The sequence below is a fragment of the Aulostomus chinensis genome, chromosome 4 (assembly GCF_037954235.1).
Source record: "Aulostomus chinensis isolate RoL2024-O1b breed Wild chromosome 4, RoL_Achi_v1.0, whole genome shotgun sequence".
NCBI classification, from domain to species: domain Eukaryota; kingdom Metazoa; phylum Chordata; class Actinopteri; order Syngnathiformes; family Aulostomidae; genus Aulostomus; species Aulostomus chinensis.
Genome location: NC_141323.1, coordinates 24,922,739 through 24,939,412, shown reverse-complemented (window position 1 = coordinate 24,939,412; position 16,674 = coordinate 24,922,739). Strand labels below are relative to the sequence as shown.

The window sequence follows — 16,674 nt, the reverse complement described above, 5'->3', positions numbered from 1 at the left end:
CACTGGCTATTGCATCCGCACAGGTGTTGGGCAGCTTCAAAAATTCAAAGAACCGCTCTTGAATATTGTGGCGGTCGTCAATGTATCTCAGAACTAAGACTAACTGACACTGTGTTGAAACGTCAGTAGTTTCATCAGCCTGGATCGCTAAAAAGTCTGCCGATTTAACTTCATCCAGGATCTGTTCTCTCAAAACTGCCAGCATACAGTCCAGGAGCTCGTTCTGTACTGTCTTCGAGGTGCCTTTAAAAACGGTTGCATTTTCAAGGTGCTCCCTCAAGTACCGATCAATGGATGCCATCAAGTCAACTGGACCTCTGAATATTCCAGCGTTGTCAGAGGAATCACTTTCGTCATGTCCCCGCAGAGCCAGTTCAAAAGCACCACAGAATTTAACAGTTAATTATCTTAGATAAGATGTTACGGTTCTTATCTACCTCATCATTGTGCTTCCTTACAGCGATGCGGTGACTGTCATCGAGCTGCGTTGCTATGCTAATCTTCCCAAGAACCGCTAGCTTCACGCAGTTTTCCATGTGAATTTTCGCTCTTTCGTGTTTCTTAATCCGCTCGGAGAGGTGCTTTAGGTCAGTGATTCCTGTCTGTGTCCATGCTGAATCACACCGGTCACTCCTGAAAGGGATGCAGGGGAAGCAAAAAAGTGCGTTGGCTGCTCCACAACCCGTCAGCCACGGCTTGCGCTGAAACCAGCTCCGGCAAAAAGTCCTGTTGTAGGACTGCTGGATGTTGATTTCAGGCTTGTCCGGTCCCAGCTCCTTAACGCGGATTTTTTCCGCCATGGTCCTCCTCGCAAAAGGGAAATTTAAAAGGGATCTCACCGAATTTGGTGGAAACTGCTGCTCTTGAACTTCGATCGTTGTTGTCGCCATTTTCTCTCTCACTCACTTCTCGCGGTATTTTTTTTCGTAGGGCATCGGAAATCTGGGAATCTCACTACGCAAAAAGAATATCGCGGGCTCCTCAGCTAGCTTTAGCAATCCAAACCTTCACGCATTTTACGTTGGCGTAGGGGCGACTTTTCCAGCGCCCCTACGCCGTTAAATTTGGCGATGTTGATTGGCCAATTATTCATTATTTTTCCCTAGCAACCATACAGGATTGGCTAATTAATTGCAGGTCTGGGGCGCTTTGACGAGCGCCCCTAAAGACAAATTATACAGTCTATCAGAGTAAATTCACTATTAATTGAATGAGTCAGTTGGCGTAAATGTTGTTTAAATGACCCATATTGCATGTAGACACACACAATTAAGTAAGGCTGACATTGACGATACAAATTGTAAACATATGCACATATATATGTATCAATACATGTAGAGATTTTCCTCTCCACAGCTGGTGGGGCGGCGCCCCAGCGCCCCCTATGAGCCAGCCGCTACTGGTGGATAATAAAAAACTTTCTCATTCAAGTTGAAACCTGCAAGAGGCAGCAGACAAGGTCAAATTAATTTGACACGTCAAACGAAACAACAATAGGGGGCATACTGCCCTCTACTGACTAAAGCTGATAATGCTACCATGAACTATCAGGAAAGAAAAGCACAAATTCAACTGGCTTTACTGGGAGATCAGGAGGACAAAGCAGATCTTCACCCTCCACCTCAGATGGTTTCTACTCACAGAGATGAGGGACCAGTTCAAACCAGCTACCTGGAGCTCCCTTAAGCCATTGTCCCCATCAGCTAACATCTGGATCTGGACCTGCACCGGTGCTGACTTGTGTCTTGAGTCCCCAGAGTTTGTTGAACCAGAGAAGATTCAACTGGTGACGGTCGTACAACCAAGCGTGAAGGTGAGCCTGCATTGTCTGATCTGGAGCTAACAGGGGAATTAGCAAGTGCTCTGACTGTTCTAGAGTTGCTGCTTAGTTGAATTTGAATTTATTTGTTGAAATGTTCCAGTTTCTATGAGGTCAGGGAAGATTTGTGTGGATCTAAAGGTCCCTGGTTGGATCCCAGGACATTGTTTTGGCTCATTTGAACATTTTCAAACCCTCGTTGCTCAGATTTTACATGAATTTGATCATGACTTTTGGACAAATGTTCTGTTTATTAATTAAATAATCACTTCAGTTATGAATTAAGTGAGTCACCCAGACTTGGTCAATAACAAAAGTTAGTCTGGTTATTATTCAGTTTCCAGTCAGTTAGGACACACACACACACACACACACACACACACACACACACACACACTCACACACACACACACACACACACACACACACACACACACACACACACACACACACACACACAGCCTGTCTGTGGTATAAAATGGTCTGTCACGTTCTCTCACATTGGAAGATTTCTCTGACTCCATTGTCAATAAAGACATTCTGCATCTGACACCTGAGTCTTGATCCACTGATTCCTCTGATCCACCTCTTTCTGCTCCAACAAGGCTGACATGGATCAGGTGGGTCCATGTCATCCAATCAGTAGGTTTCTCCTCTCAATTAATTTTCTTCATCCCAGTTTAGATTGATTCTTCTCAGCCTAATGAAGGAGCATCTGATCAGGTGTTTGGCTGCTTGTTGGTTGTAATTCCATAGAGTTTAATCTCAGATGTTATAGAATTAATAAGAACATCTTAAAGACCTTTGTCCAACACTTGAAACTCACCTGTCTGTGGAGGCCCAACTGGCCTTTGGTAGTGAGGTGGTGGATGGTTGTGAATGAAATGAGGCTTGTGTTGCTGTGAGGAGCCACTAGAGGGAGACACCTGTCGTTCCTCCCAGCTGACAATGAGGCTTCACAGCTGCATTTGAAGCTGTCCTTTATTAGTCACAACTGTCTTGAGCTCAGGAGCCAAACTCACCAAAAACATATGCAAGTGGCTTTGGACAAAAGCGTCTGCTCAATGAAATTGTAGGATTGTAGAATTCTATAAATGTATAATATAATTGTAGAAATGCTCTCTATCCATCCCCAACGTCTGTGCCAGGGTCTCTGGCCAGTGGTCAATGGCTCCTATCACCTGCCCAGGATGGATCAAGCTTGCTTGTCTTTGTAATTCTGCACTTATTAGAGACCTGGAAACAAAGGAATGCTGAAAAAGAGAAAATAGGACCTCACACAAATGGGCTTGTGACATAATTTTAAAGAATTGTGTAAATGTGAATCTTTTACAAATGTGTGTGTGAATGTGGTTGTTGTGCCCGAGTGGTGAAGGCGATGGACTAGAAATCCATTGGGGTCTCCCTGCTCAGGTTGGAGTCCTGCCAACAACGTTAAAGTGTTGATGTTCTGGAGGAGACAACATCTGATCTTTTTAGATCCACGAGTCAAAGGTTTTCTTTAAAGGGCTGTAGAAGCTGAGGATGAGGGAGAGACAGAATTTCAAACCATCTTCGTGAGGACATTTTGAAAAATGATGACATTTTGCCACAGTTATTATTGACTTGGAACACTGCAAAAATATCCCTTCTCCAAAAACCCTCCTCTTCTACTTTGTACCCAAGTTGTCTCCTCATCAGGCACCACAGTGTCCAGGATGTTCAGTCAAAAAATCATTGGTGATTTTAAAAATGTCCATCAAACACAAAATAAGGCTTCAAATAGGTAAAATCACCATCTGTAGACTGGACCAATATGCTGATGTGATCCTTTGATTAGTTTAGGATCAGTCAGAGATCAAAGACTGAAGCAGGAGATCAATGCTCAGAACCCAGAGATCAAAGACAGAATTCAGACATCAGAGACAGAATTCAGACATCAAACACATACCTGATGGAGGCTCCACCCCCCCGACAGTTTCCATGTAAGTCGTAAGTTTTATTTTTAAAGCGCCAAATCACAACAAATGTTATCTTCTTTTTATTCTTTTTATTAAAGATTGAAGCTCCATACAAGACAGAGTTTGTAGACAAGAACATCACAGCCTGGGAAGCTTTCACTTCTTTTGACAGACAGCTTTGATTTCAGGTTCTACCTCTGTAAAATTGAAAGTAAAGTAAATGAAGCACCTGTGAAGGTAAAACTGATGATGTCATGACTTGTTCAGTCCTCCAACGTTAAAGTCCAACAAGCTTTTGATTGTCTCTGATTCTCTGTGGCAAAATCCAACAAGAGGAAACAGAAAATCTTGAGGTTGTCTCACTTTTTTTCATAGAAACTCTGCATAGGACAGTGATAGGATGCTTGTTTCCTTGGATGAAAAAGTCTGGTACTCTCATCTTCTTAAACATTTACTTGTTCAATCAGGACAAGAGAATCTGAGCTTGGATGTCATTTTTTAGTAAAAGGTGAATTAAACTTGTAAACATCAGCTGGTGTTCACTCTGATGATGTGTCGATGGTCTGTATTCTGCCTTCTGTAGCACGACGCTGCTGGGAAGAAGCCTGATTATGTCAGAGTTGTGTTCAGTGGCTCCTGCTGGGTCCATTTCTGACAAATAGGCTCCAAAGAGTTCAGCTGTTAAAAAGGTGAGAAATGCCATCAGCAGATGAGGTGGCCGAGTGGTTAAGGTGATGGACTGCTAATCCATTGTGCTCTGCAAGCATGGGTTTGAATCCCATCCTTGTCCCAAGTTACTCTGGTTTCTACTTCTAGATTATTGAATTACTGTGAGGCTTTTTTTTTTTTTGGAACTTATTTTTTATTTAACATACATACAGCACAGATCGAACATGACAGAGATGCGCAGACAAATATTCCAGACAAGTGTTCAGATACTTATTCCAAGATACACATGAAAAAAAATAAATAAATAAAAATTTTTTAAAAAATGTTGATGTTTATAATTCCAATACTGTTTTCACTGGTGCCCATCTTTCAGCAAACTTTCCTGTTTTCAGCTGTAACCTTGCTGTGATTTTTTCCATGATGTATACATTTTTTACTCTATTCCTCCATTGTGATATGTTTGGAGGTTCTGGCTTTAGCAAGCAGGCTGTTATTGTCTTTTTAGCGATCAGAATCAAAATCCTCCACAAAGCAATCAGGTTTCTGTCTGTCAGATTCTCAGGTGCTATGCCGAGGATAAACATTGCTGCGTCCAAAGCAAAATTAATGTCCAAAATTTGCCCAATCTCCTTCCGACCATTCTCCCAGAAGTTCAACAGCTGTGGGCAATCCCAGAATATGTGCGTAAAATCTCCTATTAACTGACATCCTCTCCAACACAGTTCAGATGTGTTGCTATATTTTGAAGTCTTAGATGGAGTGTTGAAATATCTCATCTTCACCTTCCAGTCAAACTCCCTCCACATTGGGCTGCTTGTTAATTTGTGTCCTGCTCTGAATGTTTCCTCCCAATTTTCATCTGGTATAATCGTATTTGTTTCTAATTCCCATTTTTCCTTAACATCCAAATTGTTGTCCTTACATTCATGTTGTTGTACTCTATAGATTTTTGATATTAACCCCTTTTTAGTCTCCCCCTCCAAATACGGCAACAGCAATTCCTCCAGCTTAGATGGTGTTCTACAAATATTTTCCCACTCTCTGTGCTTCTGAAGGTAGTGTCTTCATTGTAGAAATTTGTAGAAGTCATGGTTCGGTAAGTTAAACTCTTTTTTAAGTTGCTCAAACGACTTCATATACTGTCCATTGAAAACTTGTGCAATATAAATTAACCCCTTACTTCTCCATTTGTTGTGCCCTGCATCCATAACAGATGGTAAAAAGTCTGGATTTCCTGCTATTTTGGTGATTCTACTTATTGACTTAGATATTTTCAGTTTTTTTTCGCACTATTGACCATACTTTTATTGTTACCCTAATCCAGTCATTACGTAGCCCCTCTTTTTTCTGCATCTTGTCTTTCAAAAACGGGAGTACCTCCAAAGGTGTTTTCTGACAGGAATTTTGTTCCATTCCCACCCACATTGTGTCTGTCTCCTTCGTGATCCACGTAATAATCGCTCTAAGTTGTGCTGCCCAATAATAATTTTTGAGACTAGGTAAATTTAACCCTCCCTTCTCTTTTGGGCAAAGAAGGATTTTGTATTTGATTCTAGCTTTTTTATTTTGCCAAACAAATTTAGATATGATTTTGTCTAACATCTTAAAAGTTGAACTAGAGACCATAATTGGCAGTGAGTCGAACAGAAACAACAATCTGGGTACAATGTTCATTCTCACTGTTTCGATTCTTCCCACCATCGACAGGGGCAATATCTCCCATCTGGCCAAATCCTTCTTAATTTCTGTAATCAGTTTTCCATAATTTTCTTTAAATAGCTGTGATATAATGGGAGTAATAATGATGCCAAGATATCTAAACCCTGTGGTGGTCCATTTGAAATTGAACTTTCCCTCTAATTCAGTTGGATATTTGCCTGAAAGCATCATTGCTACTGACTTAGATTCATTAGTTAAATAACCTGATGATTCTCCATATTCATTCAGATTGTTCAATAAAGCTGGTATAGTTAAGGAGGGTTCACTTAGATATGTTCATATATCGTCAGCAAATAAAGATATTTTATGCTCCACTCCCCCTTCATCTCTTATTCCCTTAATATCCTTATTTTGTCTTATTGATTCGGCTAATGGTTCAATACTTAATGCCAACAGCAATGGACTCAGACAATCCCCTTGTCTGACCCCTCTTTTGAGGGGAAAGAAATCTGAACAGCATCCGTTAACTCTAATCCGTGATTTGGGGTTTTTATAAACCAATTTTACCCAATCTATAAATGTTGAATGAAACCCAAAAACTTCTAATGTCCGATATAGGAAGCTCCATTTTACCCGGTCAAATGCCTTTTGTGCATCTAAACTGAGCATCAAAGCGGGCTGTCTGTTGTTTTTAGTACATGATATAAGATTTAATGTTCTCCTAATATTGTTAGCTCCTTGTCTACCAGGGATGAACCCTGTCTGATCTGGTTTGATTAATTTTGTTATATATATCTGTATCCTATGTGCTAAAATATGAGTCAATATCTTCAGATCACTACATAACAAGCTGACAGGCCTGTATCCTTCACATGTGGTTGGGTCCTTTCCTTCTTTATGTATGACTGAGATAATGGCTTCTGACCAAGATGTTGCTGGGTCACCTGATGTCAGGGCATAATTAAATCCTTTGAAAAGGGCTGGTGTAATCTCCTTCGCAAAACACTTATAAAATTCTCCCGAGAGCCCATCCGTGCCAGGGGATTTATTATTTTTAAGTACCTTAATTGTATGAGCTATTTCCTGTACTGAGATTGGCCTAACCATTTCAGATGCCTCCTCTGTTAATAATGACGGTAAGTGCAATCTTTTGAGGAATGCCAGTGTTTTATTTTCTAGTGATTGCGAGTCAGGGTCATCATATAGATTTTTATAATATTCTGCAAACGCTGCTGCTATCTCCGTTGGCTTTATCATATATTTTTTAGAGTTAGGATGTCTTATTTTATTTATCGTCCTATTTGCCTGGGCTTTTCTAAGTTGAAATGCTAATAATCTGCTGGCTCTATTCCCCATCTCATAATATCTCTGATTCGTAAACCTTAAAGCCCCCTCTGCTTTGTAAGTTAATAGTTCATCGAGCCATTGTTTGATTTTTTTCAGTTCGATAAGTGTTGAGTTACTTGATGTTCTTTTGTGTTCCAATTCCAACTCTCTAATTTTATTCTCTAACATATTTTGTTGCTTTAATCGGGCCTTTCTCATTCTGGAAGATATCTCTATTATTTTCCCTCTAATAACTGCCTTCCCCCCGTCCCATAAAATTGAAGGTGAAACTTCCCCTTTGTCATTAGTTTGAAAGTATTCCTTTAAATTTTGTTTTCGTTCCTTTACCACACTCTCATCTGATAACAGAGATACATGAAGTCTCCAGTATTTGAAAAAAGATTCATTACCCATATCTACCGTTAGCGTAATAGGAGCATGATCACTTATAGTTATGGTGTCTGTGCCACAGTCCAGCACTTTATGCATATGTTGTTGTGAAACGCAGAAAAAATCTATCCTTGAATAACTCCCGTGTGGGTTTGAGTAAAAAGTCAAATCCTTCCCTCTAGGGTTATTTCTTCTCCATGGATCAGTAAGACCTCGCTCTCTTATGACATTATTTAGTACCTTAGATTTATTTACACTTGGTCCCTGTTCTGGAGGCAATCTATCCAGCTTACCATTCTGCACTGTGTTAAAATCACCCCCAATCACTATCATCCCTTTCCCATTGTTGGCAATTACGTTGGCTATATTTTTAAAGAATGCCGCATTTTCCTCATTTGGGGCATAAACATTTAGTATGGATATTGTCATATCGCTTATGGAACCAACCATCATTATATATCTTCCCAGATGATCTTTTATCACTTTCTCTGTATGAAATTGCAGGGATTTATTTATTAATATGGCTACTCCCCTTCTTTTTCCAAAAGAAGCATGAAATACTTGGTTTACCCATTCCCTTTTCACTTTGTTACATTCGTTGTCATCCAGATGTGTTTCTTGTATCAAAGCTATTGAACATTGCATTTTTTTCAATTGACTCAGTATTTTCTTTCTCTTTATGGGGTGATTCAACCCATGGACATTATATGACACAAGGTTTAGCCTACTCATATTTGTTTAAGTGGAAACCCAGTAACTTTACATCTCTTATTAACTAATATAACTGTGCAAAAAGTAGCACAGCGAAAAAGACAAGTCTGCATCTCCTCAAGAACGAATACACAATAACAAGAAAAACAAGAAAAACAAGACTCCCAACTGTCCCCTGACCAGAGAGTTGTGACGAAGGCCCTCTGGTGGTTCGCACTATGTGCACTTGCAACTTCTCGGATGTTGTGTAAAGTTGCCATTTGCTCCACAAAAGCAGTGATTTTGCTCCAAAATAGAACCAAAACAATATTTTCTCTGTTGTTTTTTTGTTTTTTTTATAAGTAGTAAATTACCTCTTAACCAGCTCCATTTGTCTTCGTGTATGTCCTTTTTAACAGACACTTTTATTGATCATGTATATTTCAGGGCATCCTCTTCGTATGAAATACTTCACTTGATAAGGGCCCGTAGATCCGTCTCTGTGATGTTTGGCTGCTGTCTTCTCCCCCTCTGTCCCGTCATTATGGTCCAGCTGCCTTGCGCCATCACTCTCTGTAGTCTCTCGGTCTCGTCCTCCTCCTCCACCTGAATCCCCATATTCCTCAGCATGGGTGCAGCATCCATTAATGTGGCAAACGTCTTTGTCCCGTCTTCCAGAAAGACTTTCAGCTGTGCAGGATATGGAGATTGTGCCTTCACGTTCTTCTCCTTCAGTTTCTTTATGACTTCCCTTACTTGTTTCCTCTTTTTTTGTACTTCCTTTGTGTAATCCTGGTTAAAGTAGACGTTACGTCCCTCATACGTGAGCTTTTTCTTCCATGCTTCTTGAATCAGCCGTTCTTTCACCCTGTAGTTGAGGAAGCGAACAATTATTGCTCGCGGGGGGGCCGTGTTTTCTCTCGGCTTCGTAGTCAGTGATCTGTGCGCTCTCTCGAAATGAACCGCCATTTTATCAGGGAAGTTCATTGAGGACTGAATAAAATGAGTCACAAATCCTATGGTGTCGTTTTTCTCAGCACCCTCTGGGATTCTGTGTATTCTTATGTTGTTTCTTCTTGATCTTGATTCCAAGTCCTCGCATTTCGCGGACAGCCTTGCCTCGTGTTGAAGTAGAAAAGTGACCATTCTTTCCAGCCTCGCCGTCCGGCCTTCCGTGTCGTTAATCCTCTCTTCCATCTCATCTGACCGCTGCTCCAACTGAGCCATTTTCTCCCCCATTTCAGCTATTTTAGCTTCTAGTCTTGCTAAGGCTCCTTTGTTTTCCGTCACCGCGTCTGCATGTTCTTGGCGTAGTTTACGGAGCGCCGCTAATATCATCGATACCTCGTCTCCGGACATCGCCATCCCCGGTGCGGCGCTCCGCGCTCCACCGGCGCCTGTATCATTCGCATTTTCTTTCTTAGCTGACTTCCCTTTTTTGTCCATTTTATTTCTCTTATCTTTAGTCTCTGATTATCCGCGTCCTCGACCCCTTTCTGCTGCTAATATCACGTTAAAGAGCTATTTTTACATTAGTTTTCTCTCGGAGCAATTCTCCCTCGTGTCTTCTACATCATGGCGTCACCGGAAGTACCTTCACATGATTTTCATTCAGAAACAATAGAATTGTCAAAAACCACAACAGTTTTCAGCTTGCTGGTAAACAACACACACACACACACACACACACACACACACACACACACACACACACACACACACAAATAGTTTGTGTTTGTGAGAAGATAAAAAAAATCTACTGTGCTTTGATGAAGATAAATTGTTGAATATCAGTCCTCTACTCATGCTCATGGGAGTGTAGTTGTTGTGGCCGAGTGGTTAAGGTGATGGACTAGAAATCCATTGGGGTCTCCCCGCGCAGGTTCGCGTCCTGCCAACAACGTTAAACTGCTGTTCCAGAGGAGACAACATCTCCTCCTACTGTAGGTCCATGTGTCAAAGGTTTTCTTTCAAGGGCTGGAGCAGCTGATGATGAGGGAGAGAGAGAGGGTTGGTAGCATGTTGTCTTGTCTCAACCATTCTGGTGTTGACCAAAATCTTTGTTGATACTCCAGTGGTGGTGAAGGTGATGGAAATGTTCCAAGTGGGACGGTTCCATGTTCAACCAGTTTCATCTGGAACTGAGGTGGAGCTTAGGGTTACGTAGGAATTGGTTTGGTTTAGTCCCTGGGAATGTCAGTTGGTGTGTGTGTGTGTGTGTGTGTGTGTGTGTGTGTGTGTGTGTGTGTGTGTGTGTGTTTACATGCAGACTTTCCCTTGTGACAGCTGATTTGGTTTGGAATCCATCTTAGTCAGGACATTTTGAGAAATTCTATCATGTCGTTGTAGTTACTTTGATTTACAACACTGGAAAAAAAATCCCCTCCCCTCCAAAAACCCTCCTCTTCAACTTTGTACCCAAGTTCTACAATTCTACAATTCTACAATTTCATTTAGCAGACGCTTTTGTCCAAAGTGACGTACAACACAAGTAAGAATTTAGACTTAATTAAGGAAAAGTCCATAGGAAGCACAAAAGTGCTTCAGTTGTGATTTGGTCACAGGTACCGCCATCTAGTGGCAGAAGAAGTGTCGCCCCCCCCTCCCTTTTTTTTTTTCTTTTTTTTGACAGACATACAACATCACACAACACAGTTAGTGCTACATAATCACTAAGTGCTGGGTCTTGGACCCTCTGACTTATTCTACCCCACAGCACAAAGAGGAGAAGAGTCAGGTCAAGTGCCTCAGTGCTCTCTGAACAATTGAGTCTTCAATTGTCTCTTAAAAGTAGAAAGGGACTCAGCAGAACGCACAGAGTTGGGTAGTTTGTTCCACCATTTGGGAACAACAGAAGAGAAGAGTCTGGCGAGAGATTTGGAGCAGCGCTGGGCTGGAAGCACCAGGCGTGCTGCTGCATTCTGGATCATCTGCAGAGGCTTGAATGAGCATGCAGGGAGGCCTGCCAGAAGAGAGTTGCAAGTTGTCTCCTCATCAGGCACCACAGGATCCAGTAGGTTCAGTTAAAACAAGTCATTAGAGATTTAAAAAAAATGTCCATCAAACACAAAATAAGGCTTCAAATAGGTTTCCAATTTTATTTCATGTTGACACATTTTGTCCATTTGACATCAGGACTGCTCCCAGATCGTCTCCATGACCTCATCCCAGCACCAAAGACTTTGCTGTGACACAACAGCAGACAGCAACAAGGACTGCTGCAGTGCACTTGGTAATTGGATGCACTGAAGTCATCCATCCATTCATGTCAGTGATGTCACTTGGCAGGACTGTCATTGCCGTCTCATTCTAGAAAAGAATCCAGACTCCACACGTGGCTCCCATGATAACTGATGGACCTCTGGTTGGAGGCTGGACGATGATGTTTGGTCTGGGGGGGTTAAGATGGTGGGGGCTGTTTCAGTTCTAGTGCTGAAGGCTTTCGCCATGACAGTCAGGCTCTCAGCTGTCCTTCATGTTCCCTCAAATGTGCAGTGTGGACCTCACACTCTGAAATTAGCCTGAAAACTCTTCATGAAAAGCAGGAGACTCAGAGTCTCTGTGGCTCAATCGGTCAGCGCGCTTAGTTAGTCTTGGTTTTCAGAAATCATACAGCATACAAATAATAGCAGGTTGAAACACATTTATTGAAAAGAATTTAACATGGTCACACACACACACACACACACACACAGCCTGTCTTTGGTATAAAATGGTCTGTCACGTTCTCTCACGTTGCACAAGAACAAAACAAACAAAGACGGCCATGTCCAGTGTGGTCCTGGATATGACGACTGGACTGCAGGGTCCCAGTATCACTGTGACAATTCTTTTACCAGCTATGACCTTGGACAAGAACTTCTCAGGAGGAAACTTATCATGGTGGCACAGTGAAGAAAACTGGACCTGAGCTGCCTGCTGAAATCTTGCAGGTGAAGGACAGAGCTCCACCTCTTTGACAGACACCACCACTGTTGGCTCATGTTGTCAGTTTTTAACACACACGCATCTAAACACACACACACACACACATGCATGTTCTTGCACACAGAGACTTTTCCTCTGTTTTTGTTTTTTACTGGTTTTGAACCAGTAGTTGGTTTCTGTTGGTTTGATTTGCTTGACTGGTTGTTGTTTGTTTGACCTTGCAAATCCATATTTTGGGTTCTGGCTTGCTCTGCTTTTCATTTTGTGTTTGTATCATGTGAAAGTGGCATAATTAAGACAAAAGACACTATTAGAACAGAAAGATCCAGAAAACCCACCAACCAGAGGTTTGTCTGGTACAGATGTGGAATTATTGGCTCACACAATGTTGAGGCAACTGGGAAGAAGACAAACAAAAGAGGCTTGTGTGATTCAGACATTCATCAAAAATGGTCCTGTCGAACTGTTCAATGTGTCATGACTTCAGAAGCTCAAATCCTCTCTAAGTTCTAGTGAGAGTGGAAGAGATTATAAAATGAGAGAAGCAGGGTCCTCCCTCAGAGCTGAAATAGCTCAGTTGGGAGAGCGTTGGACTGAAGATCTAAAGGTCCCTGGTCCGATCCCAGGTTTCAGCAGAGGAACAGCATTGACTTTACTTTCCAGTGGAGGAACTGCAGACATGAAGGAAACGAACATCTTGTCCTGTGCATTCTTATGACATTCAAGACATTTTTGGAGCCTCTTGTTGGATTTTGCCACAGAGAATCAGAGCCAATCAAAAGCATGGTGGACTTTAACATGGAGGATTGAACAAGTCAAGAAAGCAGCAGTTTGACCTTCACAGGTGTTTCTTTTCCTGTCTAAATGCTGAAAGAAGACCCTGAGTAGCTCAGACGGTAGAGCATCAGACTTTTAATCTGAGGGTCCAGGGTTCAAGTCCCTGTTCAGGTGCTGTGGATGTTCCAGTGTTTGACAACATGGTACTGGATGAAGTTTAGTGTTGAACAAACTGTCATCATCAAAAGTAGAAGTGTTCTTGTCTTGCCACTGTGAGACTGTTGCTAGAAAAGTGACCAATAATAATTTCATGTGGCATGCAATTAACAAAACACCTACATTAATGGTTGCAGGGGGGCTGGAGCCAATCCCAGCATCTACGGGCGAGAGGCAGGGTTCACCTGTGAGCTCTGTCAGGGATGAAGGAACCTGACTGTTGAGGACGTCAGACCTGCAAAGACACAAACATCCCCACCAACAGGACCCTGCACACACAACGCTGCATAGGACCCAGGCCTGGGGCCGTCACCAGTGTTCCCATAGAAACCACCAGCGTAGTCCAACATTGGGAACATGAACTGTGTTATAATACTTTTCCAGACGTCTTATGGAAAAAGTCAACAGAACGACAAAAGTCATTTTAGCCCACCAGATATTTGCTTGGACACTGAGTTCATGTGAAATTTAAATGACAGCAGAGAATCACGCCAGAGGCCTGGATATTCCAAGTCTTCAACTTTTGCTTTTGTTGTTCCATCAAGAAAGCCAATGAGCCAGTTAGTTGACAACCAAGAATCAGGTCAAACGGAAAACAACATACGATATGAGGTTTTTCTTGTTTCTTGATGGGCAGCCAAAAATATTTTCAGCATTGGATCATTAAAGTCTGTTTCATTTCTGATGTCGTGTAAAATAATTGCTCACCTAAGAGGATTCTAAAAAGTCAGACTTTCTCAGTGATATTCTCTTCTCAGGCTTTCAAATCTTTTAAATTTCCATTTTCCACAAGTGAGTAGAAAGTTGTTACTCTCTTTGAATCCAGGATTTAAATCTGTGGTTCATTTCATGAGGCTTGAACCCAGGATTAAAAGCACATCATTAAATGACTTGTTGTGATATTCTCCTGTTAACATTCCAAATTATTCATTGAGATTTGGACATTACGGAAACATTTTTCCAGATTTTGATGGACCAGTACAGCAGGAACTGGGGCTCATTCATGTAGTGGTTTAAATTTGAGCCTGGGTTTCTTCCCCTGCAAGATAAATCTGGAAAGCATTTTGTTCAATTCAGAAACGGTTTTGAAGGCAATTTCTCCAGTTGGTCCTGGAACTAGAAAGAGATCTTGTGGTAGGACATTTATTTTTACTCTATTAATCCTGTGACTCAGACTCAGAAAGGAAATGGAGTTCCATCTTCTTCTATCATCTTCAAGGAGTTCTGGCCCAATCCAGGTGGAGGTTTTCCTTCATGTGTTCTGGAGGTGAGTGATTAAAGGTCAGAACCTGTGTTTTAGAATGGAGAATTAATATCCAGCAGAGCTTCCCAGTGTTTCAAAGAGTTTTATTAATGCAGGTCCTGTGTTAGGGGGCTCACTTCAATATGTTAAAACATCATCAGCGTCCAGCGCCACCTTGTGTTCTTCTCCATTTATGTAGACACCTTTAATATTTGTGGTCTCTCTCAACCACTGTACGAGGGGCTCGATTTAAAGAGCTGGAAGCAGCAGGAACTGGGGGGTCATGTCTCATGGTCTCTCTTATTTTGATATCCCTTTTGTGTCCTATTCTTCCTGTTTTAGTTTGATGTCGAACCTCCCCTCTCATTTTCAGGTTACTTCACTTGCCCTTGTCTTCTGTTTGCCTGAGTCTCTCGGTGCATCCGAATAGACGTCAGGACTCTGAGAGGGAACGACCTCAGCAGAGATTCCTCTATTTAGAGGAAAGGAGAGCTCAGAGAACACTTTTTTGACATCATTCAACATCCTCAGGGACGATCTTTTACAAAGTTCGATTTAATATAGGACACATAAAATCACACCACATGAAGCAGGCTAATGAATAATAAATCAAATATAAAAATGCTTTATTTTAAGATATAAAATATCTTGTGAATATCTGGAGCTTAATTCCAGCAGCAGACCTCCTCAGGTGATGGAATTTATATTTGACATGTTTACCATTAAATGAGACACATTTGCAGTCCATTGAAATCTACTTGTGTTCATGGTGAGTTGATTTCAAAACATGAGCTGACAGAATCTATGTTTAGGGAGGAACCACCATATCCAGGTGTCTGGACCTTTTTGTAGTCAGAGCCATCAAAGTAGCAGGCTAAGCTAGTAGACATTAGCATTGAGAAGAAACTGACCAAACACTGCCCTATTGCATTGTGGGAAAATTCTGCTTGGTTTGTGTCCATCAATACACACAAGAAATTTGTCTCATGCTGCCGTGACCTGGAGTCGAACCGGGGTTGCTGCGGCCACAACACAGAGTACTAACCACTATACGATCACGTCCTCCTCAACAGCAGATCGAGCTTCCATGTCTTTGTCTAAGGTGAGATCAAAGAAAGAATTCTAAGATCAAACACAAAACTCTGAGATCAAAGGTTGAAGTTCCCCAATATTCAATTTTAGCTCAGACCCTCTTCAAGGTGGAACCAGCAGTGGAGACAACTGGACAGCAGCAGGACAGAACAAAGGCTCTCCACAATGGCAGGAGACAGGAAACAATTTTCTATCATCCAAGTTGTTTCCATCTCTTGGTTTCCTTGTTAGGCTTCCTTATCCATGGAAATATTGATTTGAATATTTTGTTGTGGGCCTCTGGACCTTTTTTTCGTCAGTAAACCCTCGATTTCAGTTAAAAAATGATCAAATGAACCTCAAGAAAATCATAGAAATAAACAAAAGGTTGTTGTGTTTCCTGACCATTACTGAGGGGTGTTAGAACACATCTCTGACATGGATTGGTTTTATTTATTCTTCATTTTAATATTATTAACTATTGTAACATCCATGGTGTTATGGGTCAGTTTCGACCCTCATATATTTACCTCAACAAAAAGGAAAAAAAGTCTCTTTTTCAGCAACAGAACTTTAATACAAACACAAAATGAAAAGCAGAACAAGCCAGAACCCAAAATATGGATTTGCAAGGTCAAACAAACAACAACCAGTCAAGCAAATCAAACCAACAGAAACCAACTACTGGTTCAAAACCAGTAAAAAACAAAAACAGAGGAAAAGTCTCTGTGTGTAAGAACATGCATGTGTATGTGTGTGTGTGTGTTTAGATGTGTGTGTGTGTCAAAAACTGACACACTTCATTTTTTGACAACATGAGCCAACAGTGGTGGTGTCTGTCAAAGAGGTGGAGCTCTGTCCTTCACCTGCAAGATTTCAGCAGGCAGCTCAGGTCTAGTTTTCTTCACTGTGCCACCATGATAAGTTTCCTCCTGAGAAGTTCTTGT

General features: G+C 41.5%; 2 non-coding genes across 2 annotated transcripts; both read left to right on the top strand.

Annotated features, from left to right (window-relative positions):
* Positions 1-10,314: 10,314 nt before the first annotated feature.
* trnas-aga (transfer RNA serine (anticodon AGA)) lies at positions 10,315-10,396 on the top strand. The gene has a single exon. It is a non-coding gene; the product is annotated as a tRNA-Ser (tRNA).
* A 2,586-nt stretch (positions 10,397-12,982) lies between these two features.
* On the top strand, positions 12,983-13,055 carry trnaf-gaa (transfer RNA phenylalanine (anticodon GAA)). The gene has a single exon. It is a non-coding gene; the product is annotated as a tRNA-Phe (tRNA).
* Positions 13,056-16,674: the final 3,619 nt, after the last annotated feature.